Here is a 27,083-nt window from a genome sequence, read left to right on the forward strand (position 1 = left end):
TATGGACCTGCTCAACCATGTCCAGTCTAAGTTAGTTTGCTCGTTCACGGGTTTAAGCCTTCTGACACCCCGTTCTTTTTGTTCTTGGCTGACCGGGGATTTACTACGGGCCCCTCGCAGTACAGATAGCGAATGGTGGACTTGATTTGGCTGATTTTGAGCATTCTGATGTAAGAAATCGCTTGCCAAGGGATCTGGGTATCTCGGTTTTATGACCGGACGAAGTAGTATGCCCCAGCTATTGAGTTTTGCTTGTTCGTTGAGCACGCTTTCAGCCAAATCAGTGGAGGCCCATACTGTTTTAGTAACTTCCACCCCTGGGTGTTCCGGTAAGACTATAAACTCCACTGAGGCCAGATCCTTGGTGGATATGTTCTTTAAGCTGTCTATGGAATTTAATAAGCGTAGAATGTTGCCCCTGTTGAGGATATCAAAGGAGCCCCTTGAAGTATATTCCGGGATCAATAAAATTGCGGGGTTACCTGAATGCACCTTTATCCTGTTCAAACCGCTGTGCGGGGATGTGGAGGTAGTCTCAGCCCTAATGAGGGCCTCTGCTGGCATTCTCTGGACTGGGGCCTTTGGGTCATCTGCTCTAGTTTGTACCTGGTTTGAAGGACTTCCTATTAAAGAGACTGCTGGAGTATGGTCTAGTTGTGTCTCATTACCAACATTAGGAGATTTTTTTTGTTTCTGGAGGCGCTCAGGTTAGACGTGGATTTTTCCCCACCTTCGTTCGGGCCCTCGCTGGTGTTGGTTTTTATAACTTTAGCGCAGCTGCTCAGGGCAGGGCTGACAGCTTTTTTTGGTGACGTTGTGTTAGAAGTCTGTATTTTACTGTTCTTTTTCCTTTGGCATGTATGCCTCTGATCCAGATTAGGGGAGGAGCATAAGTCCAGTTCTGTGTCTATATCAGGGCTCGTTTGAGCGGACTTAACAAGCGTTGAGCCTAGGAGCTGAATGCTGACTTGGTTGTTCATAGCTTTACCATCAGTCAGCGAGCCTAGCTTCAGCTTGCGGCCCTTCCTCTGTTGTTTTCTGCCCCGCTTTGGGGAATGCCCGTTTTCTGCCCCGCTTTGGGGAATGCCCATGTCCCCGCGGGACATCCTTTTGGTTGGATTCCAGAGTGGGAACTAGGTCATTATTTGCTGGTTGAGGGGCTTCACCTTCCCTGGAGTGTCCTTGGGCTCTTGGTACCCTTGCACTATCCTTTTCACTTGCCATTTTTCCTTTATGTATTTGGGGGGGACCTCCTCTGGATGAAGCAGAGTTCCCCTGCTGTTTGTTTGGCAAGAACAATTTTTCCTTTCAAGTTGACCCGTTGATGAACTGTTTTTAACTGCCTCCCTGATGCCTGTGAGGAGATTATCCATTGCTCCCGGGAGTGTAGCCAACTTATCCACGATTGCTATGCCGGGGCAGGTTGTTTGTATCAGTGCTGTCTCCTCTTGAGCCCTTTTAACCAGCTTAGTCAGTTCAGCTAGCTTGTTGTCAATGTTGGAGACAAAGACTGATAGCGATTGTAGAACTGTTAACTGGAGGTCCATTTTTGTCCGATTGATATTGAATGGCATTGACAGACAGTTGCATTATGTGCAGGAGAGATTCCCATATGTCTGCCTTTGCTCGCGATGTTGGAATCGTGATAGTAGGTTGCAAGACATTACATTTTGGGCTTATTGCCGTTGTTTTTCGGTCCGCTTGGGGCGGTGAGGTGTATAGGGCGACCAATTCTTCCCAATCTTCTTGCGTGGAATACATGGCCTCTGGAACCGGAGTGCTTGGTGAAGTGGGGACTGAGATGTCTTGCGCTGGAAGATGGCCTCGAGTCGGAGTTAGTGATTGCTCAAACTTTGCCTTGACAATTGACTCCTGTTCCTCAGAGGAATACCCAGCGCGTGCTTGCCCCTTTGTTTCATTATCGTGATCTGCAGACGTCTTGATGCACTTACTAGGTTCTGGTTGCGATTGCCTGAGGTCTTGTAGTGAGGGTGAGGGTGTGTTTTTCTCTAACATAGAGGCTTGTTTTAAACCAGCGGTACCTTTACCCTCCTGTGTTGCCCGACCTGAGGTCCAAGATGCCGAGTTGTTTTATGTGCTGGGTACTGGTGCAGGTGTACCGGGGGCTTCCGGAACATCAGATATGCTGAGGTCCTTAGGAGACGTTTGAGACCCTCGATTATCCTCAGAGGCTCTGGTGGAATTGGACCAGTGTTCAAGGGAGCATTTTGCTCCCGATCGGTTGGTGGAGTCCTTCTGGGTCCAGTTTGTTTTCGAACCCATACCCTGGACACTCTGGGAGGGATCTTGTTACATGCTCGTGAGTGTCTTAGTTTTTAATTCACGTACCCGGGCCAAATCGGGCCCCCAGTTCCTGATGGTCGACTTAAGGGTCACCCCTCTGTGGAACTCGCTGTGATTTCTGCAGCGTGATTCAGTCTGTATAGAGTCTGGGCGATCCCTGACATCACCACCTTCTTCTTCTCCCCCTCTCCTCCTTCTCCATCTTCATCGTCGGTGATGACGTCCAACGCCTCTGGGGGGGGGGGGCTTTCTCTTCTTCCCTCTCATCGGCTCCTTCAGTTGCTCTGGCTGAAACCCTTGAAACCCTTGATCCGATGCGTGGGAAACCGGAAGTAGTGGAGTTGGCAGGTTGATAAGTTGCCGGGTGTTCAAGCAGAGGACTGAACCAGCGTCCTTTATAAATGAGAATTTCGTATAAATTTTAGGTTGGTAGCTTGGCCCTTTAGGGTTTGGTGAAAGTTCAGAGCTTGAGTGACCTGGGAGAAAGGGGGTTAGGGGGATCAGACGCTCGTCTCCTCCTCCTTCCCTTGGACCCTCTACCTCCCCATTTTCTAGATCGTCTATGCTGGTGTTCCTGGAGTCTACATTTGATTTCTTTTTGCCCTCATTTGCTCTCCGAGATCTTTTGGTAGGGTTCAGGCCTGTGTAGGGATCCCTGGATCTCCCGGACCTCATAGTGGTCTATTTGTTGTCCTACTTTTATTCCTACTCCTGGATCTTTTTCTCTTCATGGGAGATTGCCCTTTCCCTTTCCTTGTCCGTATGACAGCACAATGTTGCGCAGTTGCGCAGATTCCTTTGGGGTCCTTGGCCCCCGAATTCGGTGTTTTAGTCTAGTAGAAACTGGCAAGGTGAGTCTACTAAGTCTGGTAGGCCCTGGCAGGTGTGGTGAGGCTGAGTAGGCATGGCTGAAAATGGGTGAGTATGATGAAAGAAGAACTTGTGCAAGAGGGAAGGTTGGTTGGGCTGGTTGGGCGAACTGGGGGCTGATTAGGAGTGTCTTCGGGCACCTCTGCTGCTTCTACCACCGCTTCTGCCGCCTCTGCCACCTCTGCCACTGCTACCACACCTCCTCAAGTTCCTGACTGCTACCGCCTGCTCTTTCCCTGTTTAAGCTCGACTTGAGGTTCAGGACTCAGGATGCTGAAACAGCTGGTGCTAAAACAGAGGCGGATGCGGGTGCTGGGGCGAGGATGAAAAGGGGGGCCTAGAAGCAAGCTAGAGAACGTACGCGCCTGAAAAGCAGCCAGCAGTGCTTTAGACCCCCCCCCCCGTTGCAGTTTACAATATCGGGGTCGCTCCCGCCAGGCACTGACCGCGGCGCTCACACCAACCTTCGCGCTCCGGTATTCATGCGGGTCCCGCTTCCTTCACAAGCCGCCACTGCAGACCTGCCACTGCCTCTTGCCACTGCCACTGCAGCACCCGTCGCCTTGGGTCTGTCACAGGAACCGTCGTAGGGGGCAGGGGGCCGGGCGCTGGTCTCAAAGCGCAGGGGGCTGGGTGCTGGGCAGCCCCCTGCAGGCTTTTGCAGGCTTTCCGCTTATTTCCCGCCGGGCTTTTGATCCTTTTTGCCGGCTCCGGCTGCCAGGTACCGGTGGTGCCGGTTCCAAGGATGCTGGGACGGGGTTCTCACCTCCTCTGCTCGCGACGTGGAGAACGCCGACAGGCGACCAGAGCGGCTCGCGACTCTCTACTGCTCTCTGCTGGTCCTAGCTGCTCTCTGGATTCACCAACTGTCTATTAGGATCCTTCAATGGCGTTCTAGGTGTACCCCTCGTCGGAGGAGGATGAAGCCTAGGAGAAGAGGTAGGGGGAGGAGAGCCTTCCCTGAGACTCCTGGTCCGCCTGAGGGTGTAGACCCTAGGCTGGAGAACCAGTGGCAGTCTAGCCCTGTCTTACAGACAGGAAGAGTGGAAAATGGCTACTGTGTGCCAGGGGTTACTACCCCCCACTCTGTGAATAGGCAAGGACCGGTGGCACCTGGGTGGCCCAGGGCCTGCTCCTGGCCGTGGACAGCTCGGGAGTATCAGTGGGGTAGCCCAGTTGGTCCAGACAGTGTTTTGAGTAGGAACCCCATGGTTTCACCATGGCGTAGAACCGGAGGGTATCCCTGCAGTTGTGGGCCCGCGTCCGTGTTCTACCGCCCCAAGCAGGGAAGTCCATCACGGTGGTGATTGGTCTACCCTGGGTTTTGGCTGGAAGGGGGTTGTGTTGGACTTGGCCCTTCTGGCAGGTTCACCCCTAAACTTTTTGCTTTTAATGGTGACCTGGTGATGGTGATTTTTGGTTTCTGCGCACTTTCACTGTGTCCCAGTGGAAAGTGCGTGCGCACTCTGAATGCATGTGTGAGGTAGGCCTGCCCTCCTATTGGAATGCATGGGGAATGTATGTGTCCCTGGTAGTTCCTGATGCGTGGGGTGTGCGGGCTCGAGGCTGGTATGTGCGGACTCGTGTGATTGAATGCTGCGAAATGCTGTATGCGGCGTGTATGTGTCTAGTGTGGAAGTGCCACTTCTAGACATGGCTGTGCGTGTGCTGTAAAGGTGCTGGCGTGTGATTGGCTGGAGCTAGCTAGGATGCCAGGCTCCATGAGTCATGATGGGTCTGCCCGGTGGTGAGTGTGGATATTAGCATGCTGATGGCTGGGGAGGAGTGCACCTGGGTCCTGAATAGGGCTGGGCTTTCCCCACACAATGCTGGCTCCGCCCCCTGTGGTGCGTCTAACGACCCTAGCCCTGCCAGTGAATAGAGTGAGGGGCTGAGCACATCAAGAGTGCTCACAAACCAGCTGCGACTGGTTTTTCCCCTCACCCTGAAGCCAGACAAAGGAATTCAATGTATAAAAAGGGGCTGTGTCCCCATGAAATATTGTTCTTGCCTGATCCTACCTGAGGGGGGCTGCTGGTGGGCGCTAGGAGGATCCGCCACTTGGACTGCCTTCCTGCCTGGAGGGCCCAGTGAGCTGGCCCCTGGCCCAGCCTTGCCCCCCCCCCCCACCTTGCTCTGCTGAAGGACCTTTGACCTGGACTTTTTGATTGTCCTCTAGCGCTGGGAGCGCTTTGTTCTTGCCACAAGCGCCTGGAAGCACTTCATTTGATACTATAGCGCTTGGAAGCGCTGTATTTTTCTGTTAGCGCCTGGGAGCGCTTTATTCTTCACAGCCGGTGCCCACCCGGCATTGCCCCGAGAGATTGCCGCTCCCTGAATGGGAGCTCACCCCTATTATTATTCAACTTGAGGGAGCCTACCCCTCGGTTGATTTATTCCCCAGCCTGCAGTGCCTGGATGGGCCGCCGCGCTGCCCGCGATGACCCGGAAGTTCTGGGGCCAGGACCGGAAGTCCCACCCTCACAGGGCAGCACGAGAAAGGCTGAGGTGGCGGAAGGTGCAGGCGGGGCTCCGTTGTGGGAAGGAGAGCCCCACGCTGTCCACAAAAGAAGAGGGAAGAACGGCCCGGCCGCAGCTTCGGAGAGCCCCGAGGAGCGGGAGCTCTCCCTCCGCAGCCAGACCCGGTGAGTGTTTCCCAGGAGCGGGGGCAGCTGTTGGTATGCGCAGAGCGGCCCCGTTTAGCAGCGGGCCGCTCCCACGCTAAAGGTGTAGTGTGCCTAGAGTCCAGAGGGACTCCCATGAGCGGGACCATTGTCTTCTTGAGTCCCCAGGAGGGGGACTCCAACAAAGCCGGTGACACAGTTGTTGTAGAGCCCCGGGAGGCTCAAAAGCGCTCCAGTTGCTTGGCAAGGCCCACGAGGGCTCCGGGGGCCTATCTTCATTCCGAGTCCCCAGGGGGGGGCTCCTACGATTCCAGGCCATTGTCCCTTTTGAATCCCCAGGAGGGGGACTCCCGCGTAGCGGGGACATCGGTTGGAGCCACGAGGGCTCCAGGTGGCATTTTCCTTGTTTTCAATCAATCAATCAATCAAGACAATTATAGAGCGCACTACTCACCCGTAGGGTCTCAAGGCGCTAGGAGGGGGGGGGGTGCCGTTACTGCTCGAACAGCCAGGTCTTGAGCTTCTTCCTGAAGGCGAGGTGGTCTTGGGTCAGGCGCAGGTCGGTCGGGAGGGAGTTCCAGGTCTTGGCGGCCAGGTAGGAGAAGGACCTTCCTCCTGTTGTCGCTCTTCGGATGCGGGGGACGGCGGCGAGGGCGTGGCTGGTTGATCTGAGGTGGCGCTTGGGAGCGTAGAAGTTGATTCGGTTGTTGAGGTAGCTCGGGCCTTGGTCGTGTAGGGCTTTGTGTGCGTGGGTGAGGAGACGGAAGGTGATTCTTTTGTTGACGGGGAGCCAGTGCAGGTCTCTCAGATGTCCGGAGATGTGGCTTTTTCGTGGGATGTCGAGGATGAGTCTGGCTGAGGCGTTCTGGATCCGCTGGAGTCTCTTCTGGAGCTTGGCGGTGGTTCCGGCGTAGAGGGCGTTGCCGTAGTCCAGTCGGCTAGTGACGAGGGCCTGGGTGACAGGTGTTTTGCGAGCCCAGAGAGGCTCGTGGGGGCACATTTATCTCTCAGAGCCCAGAGAGGCTCCAACGTCTTGCAGGGCACCATTTGCTCAGTGGTAAAGCGGCCCCAGAAGGCAGCGGGCCGCTCCAACCTTGCCCCACAGTGTTGTTCAGAGCTATGGAGGCTCTAGGGGGCATTTCTTGTTGGTTGAGCCAGAGTGGCTCAGGGGGCAGACAGTTGGTTCGTCAGAGCCTGTGAGGCTCCAACGCTGGCCCCATCAGTGTCTACACAGCTGCCCAGCACTTAGTGAGCAGCTGCCATGTTTAGGCCCCTGACTTTGGGACCCAGGGCATCCTAGCCCCAATAAGGCCAGTTGGCCTAGGGACAGTCACAGGTGGTGACTTATGTGAGTTTGGCACAATTGTGTTTTCCTGCACCTCTGAATGTGTTTTTATGCGTCATGTGCCTTGTTTTTACACCTCTGAATGTGTTGGTTATACATCATGTGTTCTCCTGTGCTGCACCTCTGAATGTGTTTATGATGCATCATGTGCCTTGTTTCTACACCTCTGAATGTGTTGTTTATGCATCATGTGTTTTCCTTCCCTACACCTTTGAATGTTTATGCATCATGTGTAATGTTCCTATGCTTATACCCCTAAATGTATGGTGATACTTGGTGGTTGTTTTTCTCCTAGTACAGGTGTTGCTAGTGAGGTCCTAGTTCCCTGCGGGACATTTTTCTAAGGTGGTTAGGGTTGCGTAGGTGGTACTTACCTGGTACCAGTAGTTACTGGTTGGGTGCTAAAGTGATTTATACTCTATGTTCTAAGTGCTAATTCTAACAGTATTTCTAGTTCTAAAAGTGCTGATTCCTGAGAGTGGTCCAGGTGGCCCTGTCTTGTACATATCCCCTGTAAATTCTGCCCGTGCCTGTTGGCACATTGTAAAGTGTGTGTTTTTATCTAATGTGTTTTGGTGTAATACAAAGGCTATTTTTATACATAACCTTGTGTGGAGTTTCCTTTGTGGTGGGCCTTGGGTGTTGTTGCTGGATTGCGTGCGCAAACACTTAACTCACATTGCCTCCGAGTTTAGCCTTACTGCTCGTGCTATGTTACCAAGGGGGTGAGCAGGGGTTATCTTGGCGTGTAACTCCCTTGACTTGACGTGAAAGTGGTGGTCTCTGACTGACTTTGGCGCAAGCCCTGGCCAGCCAGGGATCCCATTTCTAACACTAAGCATTTACAAGTAGCAAACAATTGAATAAGAAATCATCAAGACCTAAAGGAAATCCAACACAATTTATAGAAACAGATCTTATTATCAGGAATTTTTAGACACCAAAAAAAAATCCACCAGAGGGTTCTGAAGATATTCATTTTTAAGTAACCCGTTAATCACTACTTTTTCATTCAAAATGTCAACAGGCATTGGCAACTACCATTGTTACTTTAAAATCTTTGTAAAACTTTTGTAAAGTTGCGTTCAGATACTCTGGCCCACTTTAGACGACCAGCTCCAGCAGGGGGCAAGTCAAAGGGGCCAGGAAGGTGAATCAGCTCAGTTAGCTTGCAGTCTCCAGTCCAGGTCCAGGTTCCATGGGCAAATCCCATAGACATTAGTGGAGCGGTCCCGATGCAAGGGATACATAATGCTGAGGATGCAGTCCATGCTGTGGATGCTGATCCATAGTCTTTAATGGAGCGGTCCTGATGCAAGGGATACAGGATGCTGAGGATGCAGTACATGCTCATAAAGTTGACGGGAATCTTCCTGGTGCCACATTGGCTCTGGTCACTGTGGAACAAGCAGTTCCCTTTAACTGTGGCTAGAGCAGGGCCGAACTGGACTTTGCGGGCACCGGGCAATCCGCCGGTGCGCCATAAGGGTGGGGCCGGTTTTGGGCCCTGGGGGCAATTTTTGTTACAGGACTGTTTTTGCAGCATAGCTGCAAAATCGGCAATGTAACAAAATCGGATGAAAACCAACCCCGGCAAAGAGCTCAGAGGCACCCCCAAACCCCCGCTGGGGGGGCAGAGCACTTTGCCAGGGCCGGTTTTCGTTCCCAGTCCGGCCCTGGGCTAGGGTCCTTCTTGGGCGACCACAGTGCACTTTGATAACTCTCCCGGGCCCAGCAGACTCAGGTGCATCTTTTGAGCATTTGGATTCGGTCTCTCGGCCTACACTTTGGCGGTATGCGATGATCCAGCGATTGTGGTACCAACTCTGCCAAGGCAGCTTCTTCAGCATTTGATGCCGTGGAGCTGTCACAGGAAGTCAGCAAATTGATTATTAAAGTGCAGGGGTTGACTTCTCTCAGAGCAGGGCACAACAGGCACAGTCCTCTCTTTGCTAGGACAGGAGCAGCAGGTGCAGTCCAGCCTTCAGTGTAGCCTCTCTTGCCAGGTCCACGGAACAGCAGGGGCGTCCCTCTTAGGTCCTTTCTCATGATCTGACATCTGGGTAACACTTTTATGCCAACAACTCACCCTCAGGAAATACACTGACTACTAGCCAAAGGGCTACCAGGTCCTCTTCTGCTTGATGATGACTTCCTGCAGTGTGTGTCATCTAGCTATCCCAGAGTGCACTATTCTGCCCACCCCTAAGATGGCAGAGCCCTCCCCTTGGTGGGTGGAGCTTGGTAGGCCAACATAGAGGTGTGGCTACCTGAGGGCTACAAGCCCATGTGAAAATCAGTTTGGCAACTGTTGTCTGCTCTTTGTCCCTGTTGCAAATCTTTCTACCAGAACAAAAGAGCAGCCCTTCCTGTGTGTGCCCACCATGTGCCTTACAAAGACAGCTTCTTCTTTGAAGCTCATCTTGTGGGCTAACACCCTGTGTGGCTTGCTTCCCGAGAGAGGTGACACCTCTTTCAATGGCAAGCACCCAATGTTTCCTTTCCTGGGAGTTGTTTACACTTTTCTTCAGAAGGACAGAAGGCTTTCTTGTGACCAGCAAATGCAAATAGCCACTGGAAAACGTGGGCAACAGAGTCTGAACTTTCTATGAATTGCCTTTACTCAAAAGGTACATTAAATTTACTTGGGCATCAAGTTGGGTTCATGTAATGATTCTTTTGATACTTTGAAGTACCAATTTTAGGAGTTAGCTCAGCTGAGTTGTCAGCACATAAACCTGTACTCGCCAATGTGGCTACTAGCCCTTCCACAGTAAACACAACTATTTGGTTTTTTTTTATTGTCAAGACATATACAAATATGTATTCTACTTCTTAAAATAGAGCCCATGCCTTAGAACTTGAACTGCCTACCTTAGGGGTGAGCTATATATACTAAAAGGGGAGGTCTGGATAATGCATTGGTTAAATGCTAAAGTTGAGTTAGCTGTTTAACAGTCTGCAGTGGCAGGTTGGGAGACATGGTTTACTTTGTTACAAGTGCTGCAGCCCATGCGGGATACTTTAACAGGCTTAGGGTACCCCTGGTACCATAAACTGGGGACTTATAAGTGAGTTAACCTATGGCAATTGGATATAAGCCAATAATAAATCAAGTTTGCAGGTCAGAGCACTGACACTGAGGTCAGGGTAGGAGGCCTCAGTGCACTCACAGTCGAAATACCCAGCAACATCAGCCCACTTTAGGGGTGACCAGACAAGATGAGGCATTTACTTACAGAAAGGACCTGAGGAACTTTTTTGGCAACTGGAGGACCCAGATACAGACAATACTGGAGCCCCTAACTAACAGACAGGGGTACAAAGACCAGAGAGATCTGGGATGCATCGCAGGTCACCGGAGGACTTTACCATGGGCACCCAGCAGGTCCAGAATAGTGAAGTACTCTAAGATGTCATGGTTGATGATGAATATAACACAGCGCGTCTTGAAAATGTCCTGAAGTCTAACAATGGCAGTCATATGAAGGAGGGCTGTGACGCAGTCTACCCGGACATACCTCGGATTCCCTCACTCTTTAACAACATCTGCTCCCCTCCCTGGTCTCAAAAGACCTGACAGAAGACGACCTCCTGCCACTGCCAGCAAAGGACGTCAGACTGAGAACATAAAATGAAAAACGTAACAACACAATAAAGTGACCTGCTGAGCCGCCACCAGTCGCAGCCGCCCGCAGCACCCACCACTCCCTGGTGGTCCCCGCGGGGATAAGAGCCTCAGTGCCCCACACACCATCAGGGAGACTTGATCCGCCCCCACACTCTTGCTCATGATAAGTCACTGGTTCAGGCCTTGTTAGATATTCTGACACTTTTGTCTGCACACTTCCACTGTGTCACCAGCCAAGGGGAGTGTTGCTTGGCTAGACACAGCTGTGTGACAGAGACTGTCACTCAGGGTGTATCACACCTCAGCTTTCTGCTAAGCCCGGTGGTAACCCTCATATGACAGTTGTATGTTCCAAGAACGCAATCCGCAACCACGCTCGGCTGAACAATGTGGTCTTAACAACAACTGCGTCTTCACCACGCATGCCTTTACAGCGCATGTCTTTACAGCGCATGCCTTTACCACGCATGACTTTACCGCGCATGCCTTTACAGCGCATGCCTTTACAGCGCATGCCTTTACAGAGCATGCCTTTACCGCGCATGCCTTTACAGCGCATGCCTTTACCGCGCATGCCTTTACCGCGCATGCCTTTACAGCGTATGCCTTTACCGCGCATGCCTTTACCGCGCATGCCTTTACAGCGCATGCCTTTACCGCGCATGCCTTTACAGCGCATGCCTTTACCGCGCATGCCTTTACCGCGCATGCCTTTACAGCGCATGCCTTTACAGCGCATGCCTTTACAGCGCATGCCTTTACAGCGCATGCCTTTACCGCATATTCCTTTACAACAAATTTAGTTGTAAAGACATATTTGGTAAAGACATATGCATGGTTAAGGTTCTGCCCTAGCCCTGATCAATGCCCTAAAACCCAGCCACCGGTCCTGACTTACGATTCTAGCCCTAAAAACACCCTAACCCCCCACCCTGAATCCTTAAAGCGGACCCCATGCCTAAATATGAAGGCCTCCCCAGCCCTTGGAACACCCCATACCCTCCCCGCCCTGAGCCCTAAAACCCAGCCCCATACATGAATTCAATTCAACCCCACCGCCCCTAAACCCTAAATCCTTCACCCCAGAAATCGACCCCTACCCCCTCCCTGCCCTGAGCCCTAAAACCTTCACCCTATAACAAAAAAACACCCCAGTCCGCCGCCCTAAGCCCTAAAACCGCACTCCAGGCATGACCCCCGAACCTAAGCCCTTAGTCCTTCACCCCTGAACCCCCTCTCTGCCCTGAGCCCTACAACCTTCACCCTATAACTAAAAACCTTTATCCTATACCTATAAAACAACCCCCACCCTAAGCCCTAAAACCGCCCCAGCCGTGATCCACCCACCCTAAGCCTTAAGTCCTTCACCATATAACTGGACCATGACCCACCGTCTGCCCTGAGCCCTAAAACCTTCGCCCCATAAGTAAAAAACACCCCACCCCCCACCCTAAGTCCTAAACTCAGCCCAGCCATAAAAAGTACCTTGTCCCCGTCACAACTATCCAGCCCCCCACCCTGAGCCCTAAAAACGGCCTCCCCACCCAAAAAAAAGTAATAAAAAAAATTATACTCACCAAGTTCCTCAACCGGGCAGGAACTCACTACTGACCCTCCGCCCAGATCTCCTCCGCTCGAGTCTAGGGCGCTAACTATCACAGACGCCCAAACCATGCATGTGCGTGGTAAAGGCATGTGCGTGGTAATGGCATGTGCGTGGTAAAGGCATGTGCGTGGTAAAGGCATGTGCGTGGTTTAGACGCCTGTGGTGACGCCTGCGTTGTTAAGCCACGCGTTGTTCAGACTGTGTGGTTTAGTCCGTTTCCCCTCATATGACTTGACACTCTCCTGAACCTCGCGTTGTACCAATGTCCCACTGCTATAATCAATCATCTCACATTGAATACAATTTCAGATTTTTTGTATTTTTTCTTTCTTCAGCCTCAGTGCCCTGTGAGGGCTCCACCCTTTAACACCCCCAAACTATAAAGAAGGCGGAGTCCTCTGGATGGGGGCTGTGGTCTCCCTCTTCTAGCCGGACTTCTCGCCACGCTGGTGAGTGAAGAACCTCAACGCACACCTACATGTGACGTCACTCTTTGTAGAAATGAGTGAAATGAGGATTTACCCTCACTTAGAACCATGTGAACCCCCAAACTAAAGCTCATGAAACACCAGAGGCTGTAAACAAATGTCTAACAAAATAATTGTCCATTTGTTAAATCAGAATACTAATCCCTTCTGGAAGATAATTAAAAAAAGACTCCTTACCTGACAAAAACACCTAGAGAGAAACTGGCAAAGCTGGGGCTGAACCTGCCCTAAACCTCTCACAGTGCCCCCCCTGTGTCCTTCTCTAAAGCGCTTCTGACAATTTAAACTTTTTCATTGTGAACATTGAGAGGGTTCTTCAGTCCAGACCCATTACCCTGAATCATGTCTGCCTCTTGTCGTCATGACTGGGGCCAGAAGGACGGGTGGTGGTAAGAAAGCCTGGCGACTCCTCTTCTTAGGAAGGTCAACCTTCAACTCTTCCAGTCACCCAACATAAGACCCAATGCCAATCTTCTTCTTTCACCTACAATGTTCCAAATATTATCTGTCAAGTACAACTCTTCCTGGACGTCCATCACATTTCATCACTAGTTCAGTCCGGATTGAGCCCGCACCATAGGATGGAGAGCCCCCTGCTGGGTTTCTGGGGTGACACCCCCCTTGTTAGTGCTTTTAGATCTCTCGGTGTCGTTCGACACCGCGAACCACTGTATCCTCGTGAGCTTTCTACTCCACGGTGAGGGCCTCGGAGAGCACAGCGAGGCGAGTCCACTCTTTATGGAAAACTGCTCCTGGCCCGTCTGATCCGGATCCTTAACTTCGGTGACCTGTCGCTGAGGCTGTGGGGTCCGGCCAGGGTCATCCCTGACCCCTGCACTCTTAACTATTGGAGGAGCACAATTTCGCCTCCACCCTTAAACATCACAATTATGCCGTTATAGTTTCAGTTTGGAAAGCTTTATTCGGTTTGATTGACACAACCATAAAAGCAACAGTAAATCAGAAGAAAAAAACATACAGTAACATTTAACATAAAATCATCATAATTCAATTATTACAGTTACCCTACTGTGGTAGGAAAAGTTGACTGCGCATTCCATATATTAACCCACAATCTAGTACACCGTCATTATAGAGTCACAACTGACACTATATTCCTGCGTGCCTTAACTTCATTAACGTGTGCGATGCATTCCAATGGAATAACGAACGGTAATCATTGTAAGGATTAGAGATTTATACACGTATACACTAATGTTTAGTTGAAACAGGAAATCATGTACTTTTATTCACGCTTTAAATGTATTCTTGACATTGCACGTGTGCATGTACATTCTTGTATTCAAGTTTATATTAACTGCTAATTTAACTTAGCCTGACTGCAGGCCTCAATTGAAATGCATTTTGCCTGCCGGCGCATTCTCTCTTTCTTTGCAGGTGTATTATCATGATTCTCGTTAGTTAGAGAAAGGCTTGTAGTCTATATTAGATTGCTGATAGTGAGGCCTGGAGGGAAATACTTGGCGGCAGTGATCGTGGAGAATTAATGGTCGAAGAAGCCTCCCGTTCATCATGTACCAGGACGGAGAGATGTTCCAGGTTGAGAGCCACAGGCCACGTTTCGATGGGAAACTGAAGGGATGCTGCCGATACACACAATAATGATTTGATTGGTTCCTGGTGGTGTGAAAGGAGATGGGGAAGCTTATGAATCTTCTTTTACATTTAATTGATGATCACACAGTTACAAAAGGAAGATTCCCTTTAGACTATGCGAGCTACAGACCCCTCTCTCTGTCTTATTCTTGCAAGTGTGAAGCTTATGCTGAACAATTTTAATGACTTCTGAAGTTTGATCATGCTGACACCTTCTATGCTCCCTAAATAGAGACCCTTGGTAGATGATCCTATAACTGACCTATGTTTCTTTCTTTATTGTTGTGGATATCACAATTCTGAATTTCATTCTATTACGTCTGAACCTACTGAGATATTTCAGCTTCTCTGCTGTATTGCTGTACCCAGGAAACTTATTATTGGTTTTCTTAAATACTGGATTGATTGGAAATCCAAAAGAAAACCCTTCAACCACATTTGGCGATTGTTGGTCCTTACTGTGGAGTCACATTTGCTCCACAAGACAGAAATGTGTTGATGTCTTCTCCCTTTCAGTGCCTCACGTCAACCAACAAAGGACCATACGACCAATGGGGAACATATTTGATGACTTCACTAAGAAATGTTGTTGTAAGTACCAGTGGAATGTCACTATATACCTCCTCACCTTTCCTGGCTGTTGCTGCAGGGCACAGCCGAAGATTACGACCAGAGCCCAGAGTGTACCGAGTTTTACGACTGTCAGCTCAGTTCTCCGGGCCTGTGTGAGTTGTAACGTGTATATCCACTGTTCTTGGAAACACGGGAACTAGGTACTACTGCGAGGTCACTGCTCTGCCTTTCACAACTTCATCAAAGCGCCAATATCACAAGTGAATAATAGAACAAGGGCCCTGGACATCTGTTGGTGCTGGTACTGAGCTCTCCTTCACTGTGCCCCCTCGAGGCGCTATCTCAAGACTTGCAGCCACGCCCAGCCTTCATCAGAATGTCCAGATATAAAGAAAGGTGCCCCATGTTGACGATTTATGGTCCAGGCTTCTAAAGTAATAATGCTCCTCTCAGCTGCTCCACGTCCCATGAGTAGTGCCCACTGGACAGACCCACGAGTAGTGCCCGCTGGACAGGCCCACGAGTAGTGCCCGCTGGTCAGACCCATGAGTAGAGCCTGCTAGACAGGCCCATGTGTAGTGCCTGCTGGAAAGTCCCACAAGTAGTGCCCGCTGGACAGACCCACGGGTAGTGCCCACTGTACAGTCCCACGAGTAGTGTCCACTGGACAGGCCCACGAGTAGTGCCCGCTGGACAAGCCCACGAGTAGTGTCCATTGGACAGGCCCACGAGTAGTGCCCGCTGGTCAGACCCATGAGTAGTGCCTGCTGGACAGGCCCATGTGTAGTGCCTGCTGGACAGGCCCACGAATAGTGCCCACTGGACAGGCCCACTAGAAGTGCCCACTGGGCAGGGCCACGAGTAGTGCCCGCTGGACAGGGCCACGAGTAGTGATCGCTGGACAGGGCCACGAGTAGTGATCGCTGGACAGGGCCACGAGTAGTGATCGCTGGGCAGGGCCACGAGTAGTGATCGCTGGGCAGGGCCACGAGTAGTGATCGCTGGGCAGGGCCACGAGTAGTGATCGCTGGACAGGGCCACGAGTAGTGATCGCTGGGCAGGGCCACGAGTAGTGCCCGCTGGACAGGCCTAGGAGTAGTGCCTGCTGGACAGGCCCATGTGTAGTGCCTGCTGGACAGGCCCACGAGTAGTGCCCAGTGGGCAGGCCCACGAGAAGTGCCCACTGGAGAGGGCCACGAGTAGTGCCCACTGGACAGGGCCACGAGTAGTGATCGCTGGACAGGGCCACGAGTAGTGATCGCTGAACAGGGCCACGAGTAGTGATCGCTGGACAGGGCCACGAGTAGTGATCGCTGGACAGGGCCACAAGTAGTGATCGCTGGGCAGGGCCACGAGTAGTGATCGCTGGACAGGGCCACAAGTAGTGATCGTTGGGCAGGGCCACGAGTAGTGCCCGCTGGACAGGCCTAGGAGTAGTTCCCACTGGACAGACCCTCGAGTAGGGCCCACTGGACAGACCCTCGAGTAGGGCCCACTGGAGAAGACCCACGAGTAGTGCCTGCTGCACAGAGTAGTCATTTTCCCCTTCTGTTCGCTTGCTTTCCACCTTGCTACTTGTCAAGACTCTTTAGGGGTGTGTGGGTGCTATGGAGATAACATGTTCTCCGTCTGCCTACATCTGCATCCCTCTAAGTGTTGACTCCATATTCTATCTGTGACTGGAACAAGTCTTTGCTCACCAGTCCCATGCCGAGGAAAACATGGGAGAAGGAGCAGCAAATAAGAACTCACCTCTTCTGATGTGCAGGTGACAGTACATCTGTAACTCTCACCTCCTCTGACGTGCAGGTGAGAGTAGATCTGTATCTCTCACCTCCTCTGATGTGCAGGTGAGAGTAGATCTGTATCTCTCACCTCCTCTGACGTGCAGGTGAGAGTAGATCTGTATCTCTCACCTCCTCTGATGTGCAGGTGAGAGTAGATCTGTATCTCTCACCTCCTCTGACGTGCAGGTGAGAGTAGATCTTTAACTCTCACCTCCTCTGACGTGCAGGTTGTTATGTATTATTTTAGGACCCTATTGTAAGTTTCCCGATTCATGCCCTTAAATAGGTATAAATCACCATATCCTTATATAGGCATGTACATCATAGCCATATTTAGGCTTAGCTCATGCAGTCCAAATACGGCAGGGCTACTTCCACTAGTTCCAAAAATCCACACCGATTTCTTGGAAAATTCAGCTTCAGCAGCTGGGGACTTCCCCTTGCTTGAATATTGATTTGTCCAAGAACTCATGGAGTTTTCAAAGAACTGAGACTCTTTGATGACGTTATTATGTCCAACTGTACGTCAAACCCGGCACCTTCAAGGTATAAATATGCCCACACTTGCCCAAGCAAACACACAGTGGTTTGGAGCAGTTCGACTATCTATTTGCCCGACGTGCCCTGCTACAGCAAGTGCCGAAGGAAGCTGACCCTCCAGCAGACACACTGAGAGAGACGCTGTCTTTTCTCCTGCCGAGAAATCCAGCTCCAGTGTTTCCAAGCTACCCTTGCGGGTTGTTGGGAAATCGAGTCCCGAGACTGACCTTCTTCATTCTAAACTAAGGTACGGAGCTGATTAGACCCTAAGAGAAATCTTGGACAGATTCTTGGCAAAAGAATACTATATTTATGCTACACCTCACTTACTTCTTCCCTCGTACTAAGCTTAGGTTAGGTACACCCGGGTAGGCGTATTTTAGAAGCACCAGTTGAGTACTTTTAGCCTCTGTTATTTATGTATGTATTTATCTATGATTTAAGAACCATACAATGCTCTTACAGTATTATTTTATTCTACTATTTATACTGTATGAATTATATTTTACACCCAGTTTCAGTATTGTAGCAGTTCATTTCTTATGCTTGAGAAAGAAGACTGTTCAATAAAACCTTTTTATTGAAAACGCCCGTTTATCTATTTCTCTGCACCTCTGATGAAACGAAGCATGCACGATTGACTGAGTGAAATATCTATCTATTGTTTCCACGACTCTGAAGATACGTTTTGTCTTGGGGAAACAAAGTTGTCATGTTTATGCGGTTGTCAGAAACGAATCCCTTCTTGTGAATTCGAGAAAGTTTCTAGTGACCTCTGAGCTAGCTGGCACTCACAATTAAGTCTAGTATATTCGATAGAGACCTAGTCGACCTCAGTCCTATGTCTAATCTATAGAATATAATATTCCAATGCGCAGAGCCTATTGGGAATATAGGAACTACACTACATGGTGCCCAACATTTGGTAAGACACTAATTTAATGCTAGATACTAGAGTAACTCAGTTGTGCTTTTCACAGAGACCCCTTTATCCCGTAAAAACTCCAATAGATGTCTGGAGTGGGTTAAAGGATAAAATATCTGCCTTAAACTGAGTAGGACAAAAAATCCTATGTATTAGTTTTTGGTTTGTTCAACGTTGAAGGATACAGTGTTCCAAAATATTGTGCACCTTTATTTCCTTGAAACTTGTTCTGCAAAACTTTCAACAAAATGTTGGATTCCGACGAGGATAATCACAGGGTTACAGGAACTGCAGTAAATGCAAACCAACCAGGTCTTGACACTAGAGTTTCCAACAAGAAGATGCGGATGCTATAATCATCCCTCAAAACGTAAGGAAAACCATAGCTATAAACCTTATAGAAAATGGCCTATCAGCAAGAGGTGGTAGAGTCATATTTGTCATAGAGCCACATGAATATCGGCAGACATAGGTATTCTGTTCATGGATTGTCTTTCCACAGGCAAATCCAACAACACATGTGTTCCACTTCTATAAGATAGAGGAACATCCAGCGGAATACGTTCCGTTCGAGGACATTGAAATTCCACTAACTTACCAAGAGCATCAGCTCTGGTTTAAAGGCGCCCTACAACATCAAAATCACATTAACAGGCTCGGTCCACTAGGTAGACCAGGAGCAACATGCCTGGCACTAGCCAGCTATACACCACATCCTAACATTGAAAGAATGTCAGATGTAGAACTGTTAGCTCAGCTAACACAATTAATTAAAATACATAGACAATTGGTACAATATATCATGCGGACCTTAACAGTCCAACCTGCTATAAGAATTCCACAGCATACCCCTCATCAGGGGAACACAAACAAAATCACACCACAGACTATACAGTCAGTAATCGGTAAGTTGCCTGCAAAAAGGGAACAAATTCCATTCTGGTTAGCCCAGAAAATTACTCAAATAGAGGCAGTATTTCCCGATAGTACACCTCATGAGAAACACAGGATTCTAACAATCTGTTTACCAATGGGGATTGCACCACACTGGAGGACTGTGACACTTGGGGTACAGTCTTTGCTTCAATCTACACAAAAACACATGGTGTCCCGTCTATGGCGGTAATACCAGACGTTCTCAGACAGAATCAAAATGAATACGGTCTGGAACCGGCCTTGAATCTTGGTATGCAATTACTGAAAGATTTCAAACAGGTCTCAGCTATCTTATTAGCTAACATTAAAGATGAAGCAGCATCAGTGGCAATCCGCCAAAAATAAAAAGAACTTGATATTATTGAACAACCGTATGAACTTGCCAGAATTATTGAAAAATCCAATGAAGAACTAGGAAGAGATAGTTTGGGAGAGAAACCCGTAAAGCCTGCATTAACAGAAAATCCTGAAAAAGTTTTTATTAAATATAATCTAACTACTCCTAAAAAGAAATGGGAAAATAGTAGACAGTCACTTCCTAAAGAGAAGCGCTCTCAGTCCAGAGGTAGATCTCCTCAAAAGAGGCACTCTGAGAAGAGATATAACCTTAGAAATAGGGATAATATAAGAAAACCTGATAGATATCAAGATACTGATACACGTTCCTCTCGTACCTTTCAGACTACCTCGCAGAAATCCGAAAGAAGAGGACGATCAGAACAAAAAAAAGAACGCGTGAAGTCCAAAGACGATCAACACGTTCCGAAAAAAAAAGAAAACTCAATTCTCCAAAAAGAAGGTAGCAAGTCTAAAAATCAGACATGCCGAGGATCTTGAGGAGACAACTCAAAAACGGGGAGTGTGCCCAGACTTTGCTGGACAGCGCAGCAGAGGTCACCATAGCTCGCAGGATCCTGAAACATCATTTGGAGACAGTAGATCTGAATGAATATATTCAGGTTGAAACTGCCGACACCAGGGTTAGTGTACCCCATACGTTATATGAAGTAACACTCTAAATGGAGGGGGATATTACTAGGAAAATAAAAGCACTCTTTTGGGAAAAACTATCTAAGGGTTATGACATCCTTCTAGCTGAAAAAGACTGGCCACCTGAATTTGTCAGGGAGTGCCCAGATGGCGAAGAAATCATTATGCCAGCCTTCTCTAATCATATTCCTATTCATACAAAATACACCAATGCCAGAATATGGGCTGTGGCCCAGGCTCCCGCATTATATAAAAATCATGTGGGATGGGATGAGGACTCTCCTCATCATAAAATCCAGTTAAAAAAATCAACCTACTTCTCAAAGGCAGTATCCAGTAAAGCGGGAAGCTAAAAAACAAGTCAGGGAGATTTTAGATCAACTTGGATACCAAGGGGTGATTGAAACATGCACTTCGTCAATTAACAATCCTTTGTTTCCTGTCTCCAAACCAGACGAAACATATCGTCTAGTTTTGGATTACAGACATTTAAACTCTTGTTGCAAAACTTTTGCAGTACAAAATTCACGCAGTGCAGCACTGATGAATAACATTGTTCGAAGAAATACAAAACTACAATAGATATTTCATACAGTTTATTCTGTCAAAACATTGTACCTGAAAGCAGGTATTTGACAGCTTTCTCAATAATGGGGATACAACAACACTTCTGTCGTCTCCCCCAGGGATTCAAGAACAGCCCTGGATTATTTTCAGCCAGAGTAACAGAGTTACTACAAACGTATGATGATGAGGCATTATCTTATGTCGATGACATCTACCTTACAGTTGATGATTTGGACAGGCACTTGAACAAGGTGAACACCATAATACTTGGATTCGCCTCTGAAGGGTATAAATTAAATTTTAAGAAATCAAGAATTGCCCACCTCAACGTCCTATTCTTAGGATACGAACTTTCAAGTGAAGGCAAGAGCCTGTCAGCAAACTTTTTAGAAAAATGTGTGCTGCTCCAAACTCCAAAAATGCTGAAAACCTACAGTCAGTTCTAGGATTCCTAAACTTTGGAAGAATTTACATTCTAAATTATGCAGAAAGAGTTAAACCTCTCTACAAATTAATCAAACCTGATTTCAAACCAACTAATTGGACTCAAAAACACACAGAAATTTTGCGTTCAGTGCAAACAGACATGTTAGCAACAAAACACTTACAGACATGCGACAATGTATGCAACATTGTAATCCGAATCATCCCAGGGTGATGCGGATTCACATACCTAACCTTTAACGAAGGTGAAAAGGTACCAATAGCTTATAAGTCACACTTGTACACACAAGCTGAAATGAAATTCACTTCAACAGAAAAAATTCTGACAGCGGTTCAGACTGCTGTAGAAAAGGAGAGAGCCCTAGCACAGGGTAAACGCATTAAAATCGTTACACCTGTACCTGCCTTAGAGGCAGCGACAAAGGCAATCATTCCAAATGCAAAAGCTCTACATCCTAGATGGATACAATGGGTTAATTATCTTGCTGCAACAGACGTTGAATACGTTTTTGACCCTTACTTGAAGACACAAGAATTTATCCAATACAAACAAGAATGTCCTCTGCCTACTGAAATTCTGCCTCTAGAACATTACGGCTGTATAATATACACAGACGGATCAGCACAGCCCGCGATTGGGGGCAAACAAGCTTACAGTGCTGTTTGCACGATTGTTAAAGGTCGCTGGCGCAATGGTAAAATAAGACCTATGGTCACAAAAACTCAATCACTAGGAGACTGTACAGCTCAGCGAGATGAACTCCAAGCTTTCAAGATGGCGCTTGAAAATACCAATCGCAAATTCCCCAAACTCATAGTGTGCGATTCGTATTACTGCGTCCAGTCTTACAATGAATATCTGCAGAACTGGGTTCAAAATGGTTTTAAAGACGCAAAAGGTGGCACAATCAAGCATAAAATGCTTTGGGAAAAAGTAGTTCTTTTACAGAAAGAACTACAAAAGAATCACGTGATACATACACTGAGTCATCAGCGTGATGGCGTTCACGTTGAAGGGAATTCATTGGCTGATGAAGCCGCAAAGGCAGCTGTGCAAACGGCTTCCGTAGCTGCTATTACTCATTCAAAAATGAAAATAGACAGTGAAATAATACAAGCAATCACTGCTTCAAATAAAGGCAGCGGTAAAACACTACCGAAGGGCTTTCCACTCAAGTACTCATATATAACTGATGCGAATAATGTTCCTTTTGCTCGAATCCCTGGAGTGGGGGATAGAGTAATCCCAAAAATGGAACACAGGTTAGGACTAATCTCAGCGGCACATGAAGGGCTTGCCTCTGCACATGCAGGTGTTTCTGCCACAGTTTCATTATTAAAACAATTATACTGGTGGCCACGCATGAGGAAACAAACCAGAAACTATGTTTTGGAATGTGAAATATGCCAGAAAGTGAAACGCCCGGCGCAGACGCCCCTTCTGATTTCAGATAAACCACTAGCGTGTGTTTACCTGGACCACTGTGGTCCCTTATAAAGGGATGGCAACTATAAATATATCATGGTCGCAGTGGATTCATGCTCGAGATTCATTTGGATGTTGCCTCAGCGCTCAGCTGACGCCCTGAACTGTTATAAAAGATTTGCGAGTCTTTATCGGCACATACGCAATCGGCACGCTACATTCTGACCAGGGTCCTGCATTTAGTTCTAGGGCTTACAAAGAGGCCATGGCCAGCTTGGGCATTGCATTGCGATTTTCGAGTCCATTCCATCCTGAGGGAAATTTTGTTGTGGAGAGAAATAACCGTGACATAAAGCAATCTATAACAGCTCGGGTATTAGGTTTGGGTGATGGGTGGGTCAAACATCTAATAAATGTCCAACCTAGTCTTAATAACCTGCCAAGAAATTCTCTGGGTGGAATCACTCCATTTGAAATCCTTTTTGGTACTAGAATGTTGGCTGAAGACCTCGATCGTCACACTTCAGTGGTGGAACAAAAACCCTTTGATATCAAAGATCGTTTGGCTGTTTTACAGGACTTATATGAAACAAGAAGAAGTCTAAGCAATACCAGCGAAAAGCCAACAACCACTGAAGAAAAACCACCTGTCCGAGCAAGACCTGTCCGGATTCCAAAGATTGGGGATCTGGTCAGGGAAAAAATAGCGGACAAGAAGGAATTTGGGCCTTCTTACAGAAAACCAGTACCTGTACTAGCAATCCACAGATCAAGAACAGTACTACTGCCGCCCCTTGCTGGAAAAAAGGAGAACCGGTCTGTGTCAATTGACCTGGTAAAACCACATCATGTGGCCGATAATAAGTAGTAGGCCCAGTGGACTCCCAAGATGTAACAGACGACCAAATCTTGCTACTATCCAACAGGTTCAAACTGAAAGACTCATCACCATTGAAGATTCTAAAGTGATAAAAGAAGGACTATGCAAAAAAGCCATGAAACTTGTGCCTCTTGAAACCCAAGTAACAGTACGTCAAGAAACTCCCATCTACAATGATGTAGCATCTGACTATACAAACATGTCAAGGGAACAAGCAGCTCCAGCGATTTCAAATAATCCGGATGCGATACCAACAATTGACAGAACTGTCTCTGGCTATTTCATCAACTTTGATAACTTTTCTGAGGATCCCAGTGAACCTGAAACTACGCCAGCAAACAAATCTTTCAAGGAAAAAGTAAAGGAACTTGGTCAAGAGCTTGCAGATACATATCTGGTTTCACCATGGGTTGGACTTTGGATTGTGTTAGATGTACTTTTCCTCCTACCATGGCTCATTCTTGTTTTAAGTTTGGGAAAGCTGATAGATGGAAAACACATTAAAATGGACACAGCAAGTAAGAACATCAACTTGCTCCTGAAGCCACACAAATCATCTTATCGTGAACAACGAGACCTGTCATCAGTGAACACCACAGCGGTCCCACTACCTGGTGGAATAGCTTGGGATACAAATGATTATGACATGTATGGCTCTGTCGAGCTGCTAAAGATTCCTCATCAATTTAAGGTTTCCTTGAGTGATTTTGTTTCACCCAGCACATTTTCTGATGATTGGGACTTTGAGACTGTTAATAACATGATGGCAGACTTAGAAATGTCAGCAAAATGTACAAAGCATGAATACTTAGAAGGTTCATCAAATTATGAAGAAATTTATTATTTCAATCATTTTGGTCATCATTATTTGCATAAATCTGCAAACCCTAGAAATGTTTTAACTTATAATCAATGGAAACATAGTCCAACACCTCCAAAAGGTAGTTCTAAAACGTTTCTTAGAAAATTTCCATATTTTACAGGTTTTAATGTTACAAAGCTAGAAAGTTTTTACTTTAAAAATGTGAATAAGACAGGCATGAAAAGTATGTTGACAAATACTAAGCAAATGTATTCTGCTACCTTTTATGCTCAATTGTCCACCTTAGGCTTTGACTTTTGGAAAGACAACATTGAGACAAAAACAGTTTGGGGCACAAAAGACTGGCAGGTACAAGGTTTAGAAGCATTGTTCAGAGCCTGCATTATCCCAGAACAAATACTGTTCTTAAATGACACTGTTCAACAGACATCTTGTCTTGACCTGGCTAAGATAAAAGATTTAAACAAACCGTCCATACCTAAGCCCACACCTGATAGTAATTTAACTTCAGGTGAGGAGGTAGACGTAAATTATGTTTTTCAACAAAACAGAACAAATCCTGAATGGAAAAAATGGTTAATCTGGCCCACAGACACGAATAACTGTCAAGATAGATTCCTGAACAAGGCACAAGGGTTCACAGTAACTCGGCCAGATCCAAGATATATCCAAAGACATCATCCAGGGATGATAACAACTTATAGTGTAGGAAAACTATGCCTTGAATGGCTGCAGAAATCCACAATTCCAGAAATAAAACAACACTTATCTTTGCTCAAAGATGGTGTTGATTTACAAGAATTCTTACTAGGACCTCGTAATCCACATCATAAACGTTTCATATACGCCGGTATATACGCTGCTTACAATGAAGCATGGAAAGTCACGCAAATGGAAACAGCAGAAAGAATACGAGAAATTGATCGTATTAATTTAGAGAAATCACTCTCTGTAGTTGACAATGGGTTAACAACTCTGTCGTCCAGAATATATTCTTTGGACAGCATTGTATCCTCTGCCATAGACATAATGGAACAGGACTTGCTAATGTTACAACATGGCCAGTTTCAATTACGTTCTATAATTCTGTTAGGTTAGACATTGCAAAACCTTTGTTCTGGCTATGTGCCTTGGCGTCTATTCAACACGTCATTGTTTACTGTATTTAACCTCACAGATAAATAAATCTCATTGGCACAGAGGGGGGCAGACTATACGGTGCTGAGCATAGAAAAACTGGAGAGATTACCATTGACCGTTTCTGAGAAACCATCAGTTGAATGGATAATACATGGCACCATCACGATAACAGTGACGACTTTCCAGTTTCAGTATTGCTTAAAACACACACCAGCAGGCCTGAATGAAAGGTTGGGTAAAGAATGCATTAAGTCGACCAGGGATTTAACATACACACACAAATGTTGGAGTGGGGGAAAAGGAAGTATTTCTTAGTGGTAAAAATTGTGAAAACTTACTAAGCAGTACACTGTTGTGTCAAGGTATTAATTTACACGGAGCCTGCGAGGGTTCTTCCAATAACCCTTCTTGCCACCTGCAGGGTTTGCCCACAGCTGTGATAGATCCAACTTTCAGGCAGCTTTCCAATGGTAGCTACATTATGTTAAATGATCACAGCTGTTGTGGAATGATGCCAGGAATAAGCTATCTAGTTACTGTGTCAGCCAGGGTCACTTGCTGTATGCAAGTATTGTTTCCTAAAACCAAGACAGACGGGGAGTCACCACTATGGCCTTCACTGAACATCTCTTCTATACGAATTGATACTTTAAGCAGAATGAAAGCCATTCTTTTGCAAAAAACTGTGCCACTGACCTCGTCCAGAGAGACGTATGATCTGCAAGTTGCAAGGTCCTCTGCAGAGATACATGCATTATTATCAACAAACTGCCCAGTACATTTTGCAGAAATGTTAGGTCGTATCTTTAACATGTCTGATACCAGCAGTATTACACATGTATTTAAGAACTTTTTTTTCGGGATTAGCACCCTTTGAAGCAGTCCTTGGCATATTTCCTAACTTCGTCCACTCTGTGTTCGGCAGCCTGCCTCTCATTTTGGGACTCGTGGCAGGAATCTTATTTTTATTCCTCCTGCTCCGTTATGGAAATCCGGCCACCAGCGATACCCAAGTCAGCATGGAAAATGCGCTGCAGGCTATGAGGTACAGTAACAGAATAACACAGATCCTTGGCTTGGCTCGTTTGAGAGATCTGAATACCACATGGTTCCTGTCATTCAGACCAATCTGGCAAGATTGCATCTTACCTGTTCTACGATGCCTGCTTTGTGGAGGGGAATGCATGTTAGATGTCCTTCTAACACTACCATTGGTTATGCCAACGGATGCTGACGCATTACTGGGTCCGGTAACAGCTTATGTGTTGTGTTGCCCCCAACGACTACCAATCCTGATGACGGCATTCATTGAGATCTCACCGGCAAATCCAACTGGAGGTGAGATACGCGGACCAACAGGCACACAGGTACCATCTGCTATGAACATTGCTAACGTGGCTGACGCTGACGGCGATGCCTCACTTCTGTGTACAATTGACCTTCCTAGAAGTAGTCGAACTTTCATCTACTGTGGTAGACGATTTCTTTGACAGCCTTGATGACTTAATGTTTTCTCCTGACACCGAGAATAACTTTTCAAATTAGCACACAGCGTCCTTTCGAACTC

The sequence above is a fragment of the Lissotriton helveticus genome, chromosome 5_1, assembly GCF_964261635.1.
Source record: "Lissotriton helveticus chromosome 5_1, aLisHel1.1, whole genome shotgun sequence".
In the NCBI taxonomy this organism is placed as follows: Eukaryota; Metazoa; Chordata; class Amphibia; order Caudata; family Salamandridae; genus Lissotriton; species Lissotriton helveticus.